The sequence below is a fragment of the Ranitomeya variabilis genome, chromosome 2 (genome assembly GCF_051348905.1).
Source record: "Ranitomeya variabilis isolate aRanVar5 chromosome 2, aRanVar5.hap1, whole genome shotgun sequence".
NCBI lineage: Eukaryota > Metazoa > Chordata > Amphibia > Anura > Dendrobatidae > Ranitomeya > Ranitomeya variabilis.
The window spans coordinates 621,483,572-621,497,434 of record NC_135233.1 but is presented as its reverse complement, the minus strand read 5'-3'; the positions used below and the strand labels follow the sequence as shown (position 1 = coordinate 621,497,434).

The window sequence follows — 13,863 nt, the reverse complement described above, 5'->3', positions numbered from 1 at the left end:
CTGACAGTGCTCCTCCTGTTCCCCCTTGCACAAAGGCTGAGGTATCGGTCCTGCTGCTGGGTTGTTGCCCTCCTACGGCCCCCTCCACGTCTCCTGGTGTACTGGCCTGTCTCCTGGTAGCGCCTCCAGCCTCTGGACACTACGCTGACAGACACAGCAAACCTTCTTGCCACAGCTCGCATTGATGTGCCATCCTGGATGAGCTGCACTACCTGAGCCACTTGTGTGGGTTGTAGAGTCCATCTCATGCTACCACAAGTGTGAAAGCACAACCAACATTCAAAAGTGACCAAAACATCAGCCAGAAAGCATTGGTACTGAGATGTGGTCTGTGGTCCCCACCTGCAGAACCAGTCCTTTATTGAGGGGGTCTTGATAATTGCCAATAATTTCCATCTGTTGTCTATTCCATTTGCACAACAACATGTGAAATTGATTGTCAATCAGCGTTGCTTCCTAAGTGGACAGTTTGTTTTCACAGAAGTTTGATTTACTTGGAGTTAGATTCTGTTGTTTGTGTTCCCTTTACTTTTTTGAGCAGTGTGTGTGTGTGTGTGTGTGTGTGTGTGTGTGTGTGTGTGTGTGTGTGTGTGTGTGTGTGTATATATATATATATATATATATATATATATATCTGTTTAGTATACTTATGAATGTTGTGTATGTTATTTATATTACACTGTACACCCCCTTATTATTTTTAGTCTCAGGTAATTTGTTCTAGTTTTGTCCACAACAAATCTATTTGTCTTATTTCCCTTATTCATATTCATTATTTTCCTATTCACCTTTTTATTCATAATTTTGTGGTGCTTATTCACTGCCTATTTATATTTCTATCACTGCAATCAGATATTATGTCGACTTATTGTATTTTCAATATTTCTATCACGCAATATCCCATTCACAATTGCCTTCCGGTGACATCTTATGCATACTGTCAGTACTTTTCTGCTCTGTGCGCATGCGCATCGGCGCTCCGTTGCTTGGCATTGCCACGTCATCTTGTGTCGGCTCTGGGAGGGCTTGCGTTCTTGGTCCCGCTCATGTGTTCCTCCTGTGGGCCTGGCCGAGTGATGTGGACTCTCCTATCCGTTGACGCTCTCGGCGATTCTGTGCCGCTGATTGTACAGTGTCACGTCCTCTGCATACACCTGCCTAGATTAGCGTCCTGCATACATATAAGGGTCACATTTCGTCATGATACCAGACCCTCGGAAGAAGGCACTGCGCCGAAACGCGCGTTGGGGCGTGTGGCACCACGGTTCTTCAGGTAAATCCTTTGGCACATTTTTACCCTGGCTTTATGGTCATTGCTCTACTTTACCACTGTGGTTAGTTGACTGTTGTGGATTCTGTTTGTGGGCTCCCTCTGGTGGTTACTGCTGGTACTGGGTGACTTTGGTGGGTTGCGGCCTTTGGTTTCCACCTGTCCATCAGTGGCTGGGTGTTTCCTATTTTACCTGGCCTTTCTGTCATTCCCTTGCCGGCTATCAATGTATTCAGATGTGCTCTGTTTGGTTCCTGCCTACCTGCTCCCAGATCTTTCAGGATAAGCTAAGTGCTGATTTTCAGTTGTTTGGGTTTTTTGTCCAGCTTGCTTATTATGTCTCTATGCTAGCTGGTAGCTCTAGTGGACTGAGGTTCTCCCCATGTGCCATGAGTTGGCACATGGGTTCTTGTAATCTCAGGATGGTTTTTTTGATTAGGGTTTTTTGCTGACCGCTCAGTCCCCTTTTGTATCGTTCTGCTTTCTAGTTTACAGCGGGCCTCAATTTGCTAAAACTATATATATCATCTCTATGTGTGTGCCTTCCTCTCATTTCACCGTCAATACATGTGGGGGGCAACTATATCTTTTGGGGTTCATTCCTCTAGAGGCAAGTGAGGTCTTTATTTTCTCTGCAGTGCTAGTTAGCTCTTAGGCTGGTGCGTGGCGTCTAGAACCAACGTAGGCACGCTCCCTGGCTATCTCTAGTTGCGTTTGTCAGGCGTAGGGCAGCGGTCAGCCCAGGTTCCATCACCCTAGAGCTCGTCCGTAATATATTTGTACTTTGCTTGTCCTGTGCTATCCCTAGCCATTGGGATTCATGACAGTATAGCCGGCCCACAAAGTGTTAATTGTTTGGGCTGAAGCAGGAGAAAGAGAAGTGTTTAAGGGAAATTTTTTTTTTTTTTTTTTTTCCCCTTCAGAGTTTTGCTGCCTAGCCCTTAATTGCTGTCTAGCTGCTTCTTACCTCCTCTTAACCCTTGAATGGCTCTGATCTTAGCTGTTTAACATGGATGTCCAGAGTTTGGCTTCCAGCCTGAGTAATCTCGCGGCAAAAGTTCAAAACATACAGGATTTTGTTGTTCACACTCCCATGTCTGAACCTAGAATTCCTATTCCAGAGTTCTTTTCTGGAGATAGATCTACCTTCCTGAATTTCAGGAACAATTGTAAATTGTTTCTTTCTTTAACCCCTTCCCGACCCATGACGCCACATAGGCGTCATGAAAACCCGTGCCAATCCGACCCATGACGCCTATGTGGCGTCATGGAATGATCGCGTCCCTGCAGATCGGGTGAAGGGGTTAACTCCTATTTTACCCGATCTGCAGGGAGAGGGGGAGTGGTACTTCAGCCCAGGGGGGGTGGCTTCACCCCCCCGTGGCTACGATCGCTCTGATTGGCTGTTGAAAGTGAAACTGCCAATCAGAGCGATTTGTAATATTTCACCTAAAAAACTGGTGAAATATTACAATCCAGCCATGGCCGATGCTGCAATATCATCGGCCATGGCTGGAAACACTAATGTGACCCCCCCCCACCCCACCGATCGCCCCCCCAGTGCTCCGTTATAGGGTCCGGTCCCCTCCGTCCGCCTGCCGGCTCCCCCGTCCTGCTGTCCGCTCGCCCGTCCTCCTGCCCGCTCCCCCCCTGCTCCTATGTCACCCCCCCCGTGCTCCGACGCCCCCCCCGTGCCCCGATCTCCCCCCCCTTATACTTACCGAGGCTCCCGGTCCCCGTCCGCCTCCATCATGGGCGCCGCCATCTTCCAAAATGGCGGGCGCATGCTCAGTGCGCCCGCCGGCCGGCAGATTCATTAGAGGTACATTTTGATCGCTGTGGTAGGTTCTATCACAGCGATCAAAATAAAAAAATAATAAATAAACCCCCCCCTTTATCACCCCCATAGGTAGGGACAATAATAAAATAAAGAAAATATTTTTTTTTCTTTTTCCACTAGGGTTAGGGTTAGAACTAGGGTTAGAACTAGGGGTAGGGTTAGGGTTACGGGTAGGGTTAGGGTTAGGGGTAGGGTTATGGCATGTGCACACAGAGCGGATCGGCCGCGGATCCGCAGCGGATCGGCCGCGGATCCGCAGCGGATCGGCAGCGGATCGGCAGCGGATCGGCAGCGGATCCGCAGCGGATTGGCAGCGGATTGGCAGCGGATCCGCAGCGGATCGGCCGCGGATCGGCAGCGGATCCGCAGCGGATCGGCAGCGGATCCGCAGCGGATCGGCAGCGGATCGGCCGCGGATTGGCAGCGGATCCGCAGCGGATGGGCAGCGGATTGGCAGCGGATCCGCAGCGGATCGGCCGCGGATCGGCAGCGGATCGGCCGCGGATTGGCAGCGGATCCGCAGCGGATCGGCAGCGGATCCGCAGCGGATCGGCAGCGGATTGGCCGCGGATCCGCAGCGGATTGGCAGCGGATTGGCCGCGGATCCGCAGCGGATTGGCCGCTGCGAATTCGAAGCAGTTTTCCATCAGGTTTACAGTACCATGTACACCTAAGGAAAACCAAATCCGCTGGTAGGGTTAGGGTTAGGGGTAGGGTTATGGCATGTGCACACAGAGCGGATCGGCCGCGGATCCGCAGCGGATCGGCCGCGGATCGGCAGCGGATCCGCAGCGGATCGGCCGCGGATTGGCAGCGGATCCGCAGCGGATTGGCAGCGGATCCGCAGCGGATCGGCAGCGGATCCGCAGCGGATCCGCAGCGGATCGGCCGCGGATCCGCAGCGGATCCGCAGCGGATTGGCCGCGGATCCGCAGCGGATTGGCAGCGGATTGGCCGCGGATCCGCAGCGGATTGGCCGCTGCGAATTCGAAGCAGTTTTCCATCAGGTTTACAGTACCATGTACACCTAAGGAAAACCAAATCCGCTGTGCCCATGGTGCGGAAAATTCCGTGCAGAAACGCTGCGTTGTATTTTCCGCAGCATGTCAATTCTTTGTGCGGATTCCGCAGCGTTTTACACCTGTTCCTCAATAGGAATCCGCAGGTGAAATCTGCACAAAAAAACACTGGAAATCTGCTGTAAATCCGCAGGTAAAACGCAGTGCCTTTTACCTGCAGATTTTTCAAAAATCATGAGGAAAAATCTCACACGAATCCGCAACGTGGGCACATAGCCTTAGGGTTAGGGTTGGAATTAGAGTTAGGGTTGGAATTAGGGCTAGGGTTTGAAATAGGGTTAAGATTAGGCTTGTGGTTAGGGTTACGGATAGGGTTAGGGGTGTGTTGGGGTTACAGTTGTGGTTAGGGTTGGGATTAGGGTTACGGTTGGGATTAGGGTTAGGATTAGGGTTGGAATTAGGGTTACGGGTGTGTTGCGGTTAGGGTTGTGGTTAGGGGTGTGTTGGGGTTAAGGTTGTGATTAGGGTTATGGCTACAGTTGGGATTAGGATTAGGGGTGTGTTGGGGTTAGTGTTGAAGTTAGAATTGAGGGGTTTCCACTGTTTAGGCACATCAGGGGTCTCCAAACGCAACATGGCGCCACCATTGATTCCAGCCAATCTTGCGTTCAAAAAGTCAAATGGTGCTCCCGCCCTTCCAAGCCCCGACGTGCGCCCAAACAGTGGTTTACCCCCACATTTGGGGTACCAGCGTACTCAGGACAAACTGGGCAACAACTGCTGGGGTCTAATTTCTCCTGTTACCCTTGCAAAAATAAAAAATTACTTGCTAAAACATAATTTTTGAGGAAAGAACAATTATTTTTTATTTTCACGGCTCTGCGTTATAAACTTCTGTGAAGCACTTGGGGGTTGAAAGTGCTCACCACACATCTAGATAAGTTCCTTCGGGGGTCTAGTTTCCAAAATGGGGTCACTTGTGGGGTGTTTCTACTGTTTAGGTACATCAGGGGCTCTGCAAATGCAATGTGACGCCCGCAGACCATTCCATCAAAGTCTGCATTTCAAATGTCACTACTTCCCTTCCGAGCCCTGACGTGTGCCCAAACAGTGGTTTACCCCCACATATGGGGTATCAGCGTACTCACAACAAACTGGGCAACAAATATTGGGGTCCAAATTCTCCTGTTACCCTTGTGAAAATAAAAAATTGCTTGCTAAAACATCTTTTTTGAGGAAAGAAAAATGATTTTTTATTTTCACGGCTCTGCGTTGTAAACTTCTGTGAAGCACTTGGGGGTTGAACGTGCTCACCACACATCTAGATAAGTTCCTTGGGGGGTCTAGTTTCCAAAATGGGGTCACTTGTGGGGGGTTTCTACTGTTTAGGCATATCAGGGGCTCTGCAAACGCAACCTGACGCCCGCAGAGCATTCCATCAAAGTCTGCATTTCAAAACGTCACTACTTCCCTTCCGAACCCCGACGTGTGCCAAAACAGTGGTTTACCCCCACATATGGGGTATCAGCGTACTCACAACAAACTGGGCAACAAATATTGGGGTCCAAATTCTCCTGTTACCCTTGTGAAAATAAAAAATTGCTTGCTAAAACATCTTTTTTGAGGAAAGAAAAATGATTTTTTATTTTCACGGCTCTGCGTTGTAAACTTCTGTGAAGCACTTGGGGGTTGAACGTGCTCACCACACATCTAGATAAGTTCCTTGGGGGGTCTAGTTTCCAAAATGGGGTCACTTGTGGGGGGTTTCTACTGTTTAGGCATATCAGGGGCTCTGCAAACGCAACCTGACGCCCGCAGAGCATTCCATCAAAGTCTGCATTTCAAAACGTCACTACTTCCCTTCCGAACCCCGACGTGTGCCAAAACAGTGGTTTACCCCCACATATGGGGTATCAGCGTACTCAGGAGAAACTGGACAACAACTTTTGGGGTCCAATTTCTCCTGTTACTCTTGCAAAAATAAAAAAATTCTGGGCTAAAAAAATATTTTTGAGGAAAGGAAACACATTTTTTATTTTCACGGCTCTGCGTTATAAACTTCTGTGAAGCACTTGGGGGTTCAAAGTGCTCACTACACATCTAGATAAGTTCCCTTGGGGGTCTAGTTTCCAAAATGGAGTCAATTGTGGGGAGTTCCTACTGTTTAGGCACATCAGGGGCTCTGCAAACGCAACCTGACGCCCGCAGAGCATTCCATCAAAGTCTGCATTTCAAAACGTCACTACTTCCCTTCCGAACCCTGACGTGTGCCAAAACAGTGGTTTACCCCCACATATGGGGTATCAGCGTACTCAGGAGAAACTGGACAACAACTTTTGGGGTCCAATTTCTCCTGTTACCCTTGGGAAAATAAAAAATTGTGGGCTAAAAAATCATTTTTGAGAAAAGAAAAATTATTTTTTATTTTCATGGCTCTGCGTTATAAACTTCTGTGAAGCACTTGGGGGTTCAAAGTGCTCACCACACATCTAGATTAGTTCCTTGGGAGGTCTAGTTTCCAAAATGGGGTCACTTGTGCGGGAGCTCCAATGTTTAGGCACACAGGGGCTCTCCAAACGCGACATGGTGTCCGCTAATGATTGGAGCTAATTTTCCATTCAAAAAGCCAAATGGCGTGCCTTCCCTTCCGAGCCCTGCCGTGCGCCCAAACAGTGGTTTACCCCCACATATGGGGTATCATCGTACTCAGAACAAACTGGACAAAAACATTTGGGGTCCAATTTCTCCTATTACCCTTGGGAAAATAAAAAATTCTGGGCTAAAAATCATTTTTGAGGAAAGAAAAATTATTTTTTTATTTTCACGGCTCTGCGTTATAAACTTCTGTGAAGCACCTGGGGGTTATAAGTGCTCACTATGCATCTAGATAAGTTTCTTGGGGGGTCTAGTTTCCAAAATGGGGTCACTTGTAGGGGAGCTCCAATGTTTAGGCACACAGGGGCTCTCCAAACGCGACATGGTGTCCGCTAACGATTGGAGCTAATTTTCCATTCAAAAAGTCAAATGGCACGCCTCCCCTTCCGAGCCTTGCCGTGCACCCAAACAGTGGTTTACCCCCACATATGAGGTATCGGCATACTCAGGAGAAATTGCCCAACAAATTTTAGGATCCATTTTATCCTGTTGCCCATGTGAAAATGAAAGAATTGAGGCTAAAAGAAATTTTGTGTGAAAAAAAAGTACTTTTTCATTTTTGCGGATCAATTTGTGAAGCACCTGGGGGTTTAAAGTGCTCACTATGCCTCTGGATGAGTTCCTTGGGGGGTCTAGTTTCCAAAATGGGGTCACTTGTGGAGGAGCTCCAATGTTTAGGCACACAGGAGCTTTCCAAACGCGACATGGTGTCCGCTAACGATGGAGATAATTTTCCATTCAAAAAGTCAAATGGCGCTCCTTCCCTTCCGAGCCTTACCATGTGCCCAAACAGTGGTTTACCCCCACATGTGAGGTATTGGTGTACTCAGGAGAAATTGCCCAACAAAATTTAGGATCCATTTTATCCTGTTGCCCATGTGAAAATGAAAAAATTGAGGCTAAAATAATTTTTTTGTGAAAAAAAAGTACTTTTTCATTTTTACGGATCAATTTGTGAAGCACCTGGGGGTTTAAAGTGCTCACTATGCTTCTAGATAAGTTCCTTGGGGGGTCTAGTTTCCAAAATGTGGTCACTTGTGGGGGAGCTCCAATGTTTAGGCACACGGGGGCTCTCCAAACGCGACATGGTGTCCGCTAAAGATTGGAGCCAATTTTTCATTAAAAAAGTCAAATGGCGCTCCTTCCCTTCCGAGCCCTGCCGTGCGCCCAAACAGTGGTTTACCCCCACATATGAGGTATCAGCGTACTCAGGACAAATTGGACAACAACGTCCCTGGTCCAGTTTCTCCTTTTACCCTTGGGAAAATAAAAAAATTGTTGCTAAAAGATCATTTTTGTGACTAAAAAGTTAAATGTTCATTTTTTACTTCCATGTTGCTTCTGCTGCTGTGAAACACCTGAAGGGTTAATAAACTTCTTGAATGTGGTTTTGAGCACCTTGAGGGGTGCAGTTTTTAGAATGGTGTCACTTTTGGGTATTTTCAGCCATATAGAACCCTCAAAATGACTTCAAATGTGAGGTGGTCCCTAAAAAAAATGGTTTTGTAAATTTTGTTGTAAAAATGAGAAATCACTGGTCAAATTTTAACCCTTATAACTTCCTAGCAAAAAAAAAAATTGTTTCCAAAATTGTGCTGATGTAAAGTAGACATGTGGGAAACGTTATTTATTAACTATTTTGTGTCACATAACTCTCTGGTTTAACAGAATAAAAATTCAAAATGTGAAAATTGCGAAATTTTCAAATTTTTTGCCACATTTCCGTTTTTTTCACAAATAAACTCAAAAATTATCGACCTAAATTTACCACTAACATGAAGCCCAATATGTCACGAAAAAACAATCTCAGAATCGCTAGGATCCGTTGAAGCGTTCCTGAGTTATTACCTCATAAAGGGACACTGGTCAGAATTGCAAAAAACGGCAAGGTCATTAAGGCCAAAATAGGCTGGGTCATGAAGGGGTTAAAATCTCGCTCCTCTGGAGACCCTGCTCAACAGGTCAAGATTGTAATATCTTTCCTGCGGGGCGACCCTCAGAATTGGGCATTTGCATTGGCACCAGGGGATCCTGCATTGCTCAGTGTGGATGCGTTTTTTCTGGCATTGGGATTGCTCTATGAGGAACCTAACCTGGAGATTCAGGCTGAAAAGGCTTTATTAGCCCTCTCTCAGGGGCATGATGAAGCGGAAATATATTGTCAGAAGTTTCGGAAATGGTCGGTGCTTACTCAGTGGAATGAGTGCGCCCTGGCTGCAAACTTCAGAAATGGTCTTTCTGAGGCCATTAAGGATATTATGGTGGGGTTCCCTACGCCTACAGGTCTGAATGAGTCTATGGCTATGGCCATTCAGATTGATCGGCGTTTACGGGAGCGCAAACCCGTGCACCAGTTGGCTTTGTCTTCTGAACAGGCACCTGAGACTATGCAATGTGATAGAATTCAGTCCAGAAGTGAACGGCAAAATTATAGGCGGAAAAATGGATTGTGTTTCTATTGTGGTGATTCAGCTCATGTTATATCAGCATGCTCTAAACGCACAAAAAGGGTTGATAAATCTTTTGCCATTGGTACTCTGCAGCCTAAGTTCATTTTGTCTGTGACTGATTTTTTCACTGTCTTCCATTTCCGTCGATGCCTATGTGCATTCGGGCGCTGCCCTGAGTCTTATGGATTGGTCATTTGCTAAACGCTGCGGTTTTAGTCTGGAACCTCTGGAAGTTCCTATTCCTCTGAAGGGAATTGACTCTACACCATTGGCTATGAATAAACCGCAGTATTGGACACAAGTGACCATGCGCATGACTCCCGTTCATCAGGAGGTGATTCGCTTCCTTGTACTTTATAATTTACATGATGTACTAGTGCTTGGTCTGCCATGGTTACAAACTCATAATCCTGTCCTGGACTGGAAAACAATGTCTGTGTTAAGCTGGGGATGTCAGGGGGTTCATGATGATGCACCTCCGATTTCAATCGCTTCATCTACTCCTTCTGAGATCCCTGCGTTTTTGTCTGACTATAGGGATGTTTTTGAGGAGCCTAAGCTCAATTCGCTCCCTCCGCATAGAGATTGTGACTGTGCTATAGAATTGATTCCTGGCAGTAAGTTCCCTAAGGGTCGTTTATTTAATCTGTCACTGCCAGAGCATACTGCTATGCGGAATTATATTAAGGAGTCCTTGGAAAAGGGACATATTCGTCCATCTTCGTCCCCTCTGGGAGCAGGTTTTTTTTTTGTGGCAAAAAAAGATGGTTCCCTGAGGCCTTGTATAGATTATCGCCTTCTGAATAAGATTACAGTCAAGTATCAGTATCCATTGCCATTATTGACTGATTTGTTTGCTCGCATTAAGGGGGCTAGGTGGTTCACTAAGATAGATCTTCGCGGTGCGTATAATCTGGTGCGGATAAAACAGGGTGATGAGTGGAAAACCGCATTTAATACGCCTGAGGGCCATTTTGAGTATTTGGTAATGCCTTTTGGACTCTCCAATGCTCCGTCAGTCTTTCAGTCCTTTATGCACAATATTTTCCGTGAATATCTGGATAAGTTTATGATTGTGTATTTGGATGATATTTTGGTGTTTTCTGATGACTGGGAGTCTCATGTTCTACAGGTCAGGAAGGTGTTTCAGGTTCTGCGGGCCAATTCTCTGTTTGTGAAGGGCTCAGAGTGTCTCTTCGGAGTCCAGAAGATTTCTTTTTTGGGGTACATTTTTTCTCCTTCTACTATTGAGATGGATCCCGTCAAGGTTCAGGCGATTTGTGACTGGACACAACCTACATCTGTTAAGAGCCTTCAGAAGTTCTTGGGGTTTGCTAATTTTTATCGTCGGTTCATTGCTAATTTTTCCAGTATTGTTAAACCTTTGACTGATTTGACTAAAAAGGGTGCTGATGTTGCTGATTGGTCTCCTGCGGCCGTGGAGGCCTTTCAGGAACTTAAGCGCCGGTTTTCTTCTGCTCCTGTGTTGTGTCAACCAGATGTTTCACTTCCTTTTCAGGTTGAGGTTGATGCTTCCGAGATTGGAGCGGGGGCGGTTTTGTCACAGAGAAGTTCTAATGGCTCGGTGATGAAGCCATGTGCATTCTTCTCTAGAAAATTCTCGCCCGCCGAGCGCAATTATGATGTGGGTAATCGGGAGCTTTTGGCCATGAAGTGGGCATTTGAGGAGTGGCGTCATTGGCTTGAGGGTGCTAAACATCGTGTGGTGGTCTTGACTGATCACAAGAATCTCATTTACCTTGAGTCTGCCAGGCGTTTGAATCCTAGACAGGCTCGTTGGTCGTTGTTTTTTTCTCGTTTCAATTTCGTGGTTTCATACCTGCCAGGTTCAAAGAATGTGAAGGCAGATGCTCTTTCCAGGAGTTTTGTGCCTGACTCTCCTGGAGACTCTGGGCCTACTGGTATCCTTAGGGATGGGGTAATATTGTCCGCCGTATCCCCAGACTTGCGACGTGCATTGCAGGAGTTTCAGGTGGATAAACCGGATCGTTGTCCACCAGAAAGACTGTTTGTTCCGGATGATTGGACCAGTAGAGTCATCTCCGAGGTCCATTCTTCTGTGTTGGCTGGTCATCCTGGAATATTTGGTACTAGAGACTTGGTGGCCAGGTCTTTTTGGTGGCCTTCCTTGTCTAGGGATGTGCGTACCTTTGTGCAGTCTTGTGAAGTGTGTGCTCGAGCTAAGCCTTGCTGTTCTCGGGCCAGTGGGTTGTTGTTATCCTTGCCCATCCCGAAGAGGCCTTGGACGCACATTTCCATGGATTTTATTTCTGATCTCCCGGTTTCACAGAAAATGTCCGTTATCTGGGTTGTGTGTGACCGCTTTTCTAAGATGGTTCATTTGGTGCCCTTGCCTAAGTTGCCTTCCTCCTCTGAGTTGGTCCCTTTATTTTTTCAGAACGTGGTTCGTTTGCATGGGATTCCGGAGAATATCGTTTCTGACAGGGGATCCCAGTTTGTGTCTAGATTTTGGCGGACGTTTTGTGCCAAGATGGGCATTGATTTGTCTTTCTCGTCTGCATTCCATCCTCAGACGAATGGCCAGACGAAGCGAACTAATCAGACCTTGGAAACTTATTTGAGGTGTTTTGTTTCTGCTGATCAAGATGACTGGGTTGCTTTTTTGCCACTGGCCGAATTTGCTCTTAATAATCGGGCTAGTTCTGCCACGTTGGTCTCTCCTTTTTTTTGTAATTCGGGGTTTCATCCTCGTTTTTCCTCTGGTCAGGTGGAGCCTTCGGATTGTCCTGGAGTGGACGTGGTGGTAGACAGGCTACATCAGATTTGGAATCAGGTGGTGGACAATTTGAAGTTATCTCAGGAGAAGACTCAGCAGTTTGCTAATCGCCGTCGCCGCGTGGGTCCCCGACTTCTTGTTGGGGATTTGGTGTGGTTGTCTTCTCGTTTTGTCCCTATGAAGGTCTCTTCTCCTAAGTTCAAGCCTCGGTTCATCGGTCCTTATAGGATCTCGGAGATTCTTAACCCTGTATCTTTTCGTTTGGATCTCCCAGCATCGTTTGCTATTCATAATGTGTTCCATCGGTCGTTGTTGCGGAGGTATGAGGTGCCCGTTGTTCCTTCGGTTGAGCCTCCTGCTCCGGTGCTGGTGGAGGGAGAATTGGAGTATGTTGTTGAGAAGATCTTGGATTCTCGTGTTTCCAGACGCAAACTCCAGTATTTGGTTAAGTGGAAGGGTTATGGTCAGGAGGATAATTCCTGGGTGGTCGCCTCCGATGTTCATGCGACTGATTTGGTCCGCGCCTTCCATAGAGCTCACCCTGATCGCCCTGGGGGTTCTCGTGAGGGTTCGGTGACCCCTCCTCAAGGGGGGGGTACTGTTGTGGATTCTGTTTGTGGGCTCCCTCTGGTGGTTACTGCTGGTACTGGGTGACTTTGGTGGGTTGCGGCCTTTGGTTTCCACCTGTCCATCAGTGGCTGGGTGTTTCCTATTTTACCTGGCCTTTCTGTCATTCCCTTGCCGGCTATCAATGTATTCAGATGTGCTCTGTTTGGTTCCTGCCTACCTGCTCCCAGATCTTTCAGGATAAGCTAAGTGCTGATTTTCAGTTGTTTGGGTTTTTTGTCCAGCTTGCTTATTATGTCTCTATGCTAGCTGGTAGCTCTAGTGGACTGAGGTTCTCCCCATGTGCCATGAGTTGGCACATGGGTTCTTGTAATCTCAGGATGGTTTTTTTGATTAGGGTTTTTTGCTGACCGCTCAGTCCCCTTTTGTATCGTTCTGCTTTCTAGTTTACAGCGGGCCTCAATTTGCTAAAACTATATATATCATCTCTATGTGTGTGCCTTCCTCTCATTTCACCGTCAATACATGTGGGGGGCAACTATATCTTTTGGGGTTCATTCCTCTGGAGGCAAGTGAGGTCTTTATTTTCTCTGCAGTGCTAGTTAGCTCTTAGGCTGGTGCGTGGCGTCTAGAACCAACGTAGGCACGCTCCCTGGCTATCTCTAGTTGCGTTTGTCAGGCGTAGGGCAGCGGTCAGCCCAGGTTCCATCACCCTAGAGCTCGTCCGTAATATATTTGTACTTTGCTTGTCCTGTGCTATCCCTAGCCATTGGGATTCATGACAGTTGACTATGTATTTTCCTTGTGCCCTTAGTATACCTGCACACTTTGCCCAATGCACGCTTTGAGCTGACCTACATATTTATTAATACTCACTCTGCCGTTGTTTATTTGCCTGTATACAACCGTGGTGTCCACTATTCTTCGGCTCACTATTGTCATTTCCCTGATGCTCTTCATATGTCTTTACGTCTTGTATTTTACTGTTATTTCAATAAAGCTTTGTCGTTTTAGTATACTGGTTCTTTTTGGTGCTTTTCTTCTTTATATGATTTTCGTTATTGTGGCACTGAACCTTTTCCACACATCTTGCACCCTTATACACTGACCCTTTGATTAGTGGTATCAATTGTGGATGTTGGCTTGATGTATAAGATTTTCCTTTTTCTATATGAGTAGATTCTGGTCAGAATTTTACTTCTCTTTTATTTGAGCAGATTCCTTGGGTTATCTGCTTTTGTGGATTGATCCCTTTGTGTGATGATTGATTGCTGCGGAGGATGATCACTTCCGTGTGCATAGCA

The 13,863-nt window shown here is 46.8% G+C and overlaps 1 protein-coding gene across 1 annotated transcript in view; it reads left to right on the top strand.

The window, feature by feature from the left end:
• LOC143807397 (uncharacterized) overlaps positions 1–13,863 on the top strand; it is an 89,767-nt gene that overhangs the window by 30,504 nt on the left and 45,400 nt on the right. The gene's annotated exons all lie outside the window — the stretch shown is intronic.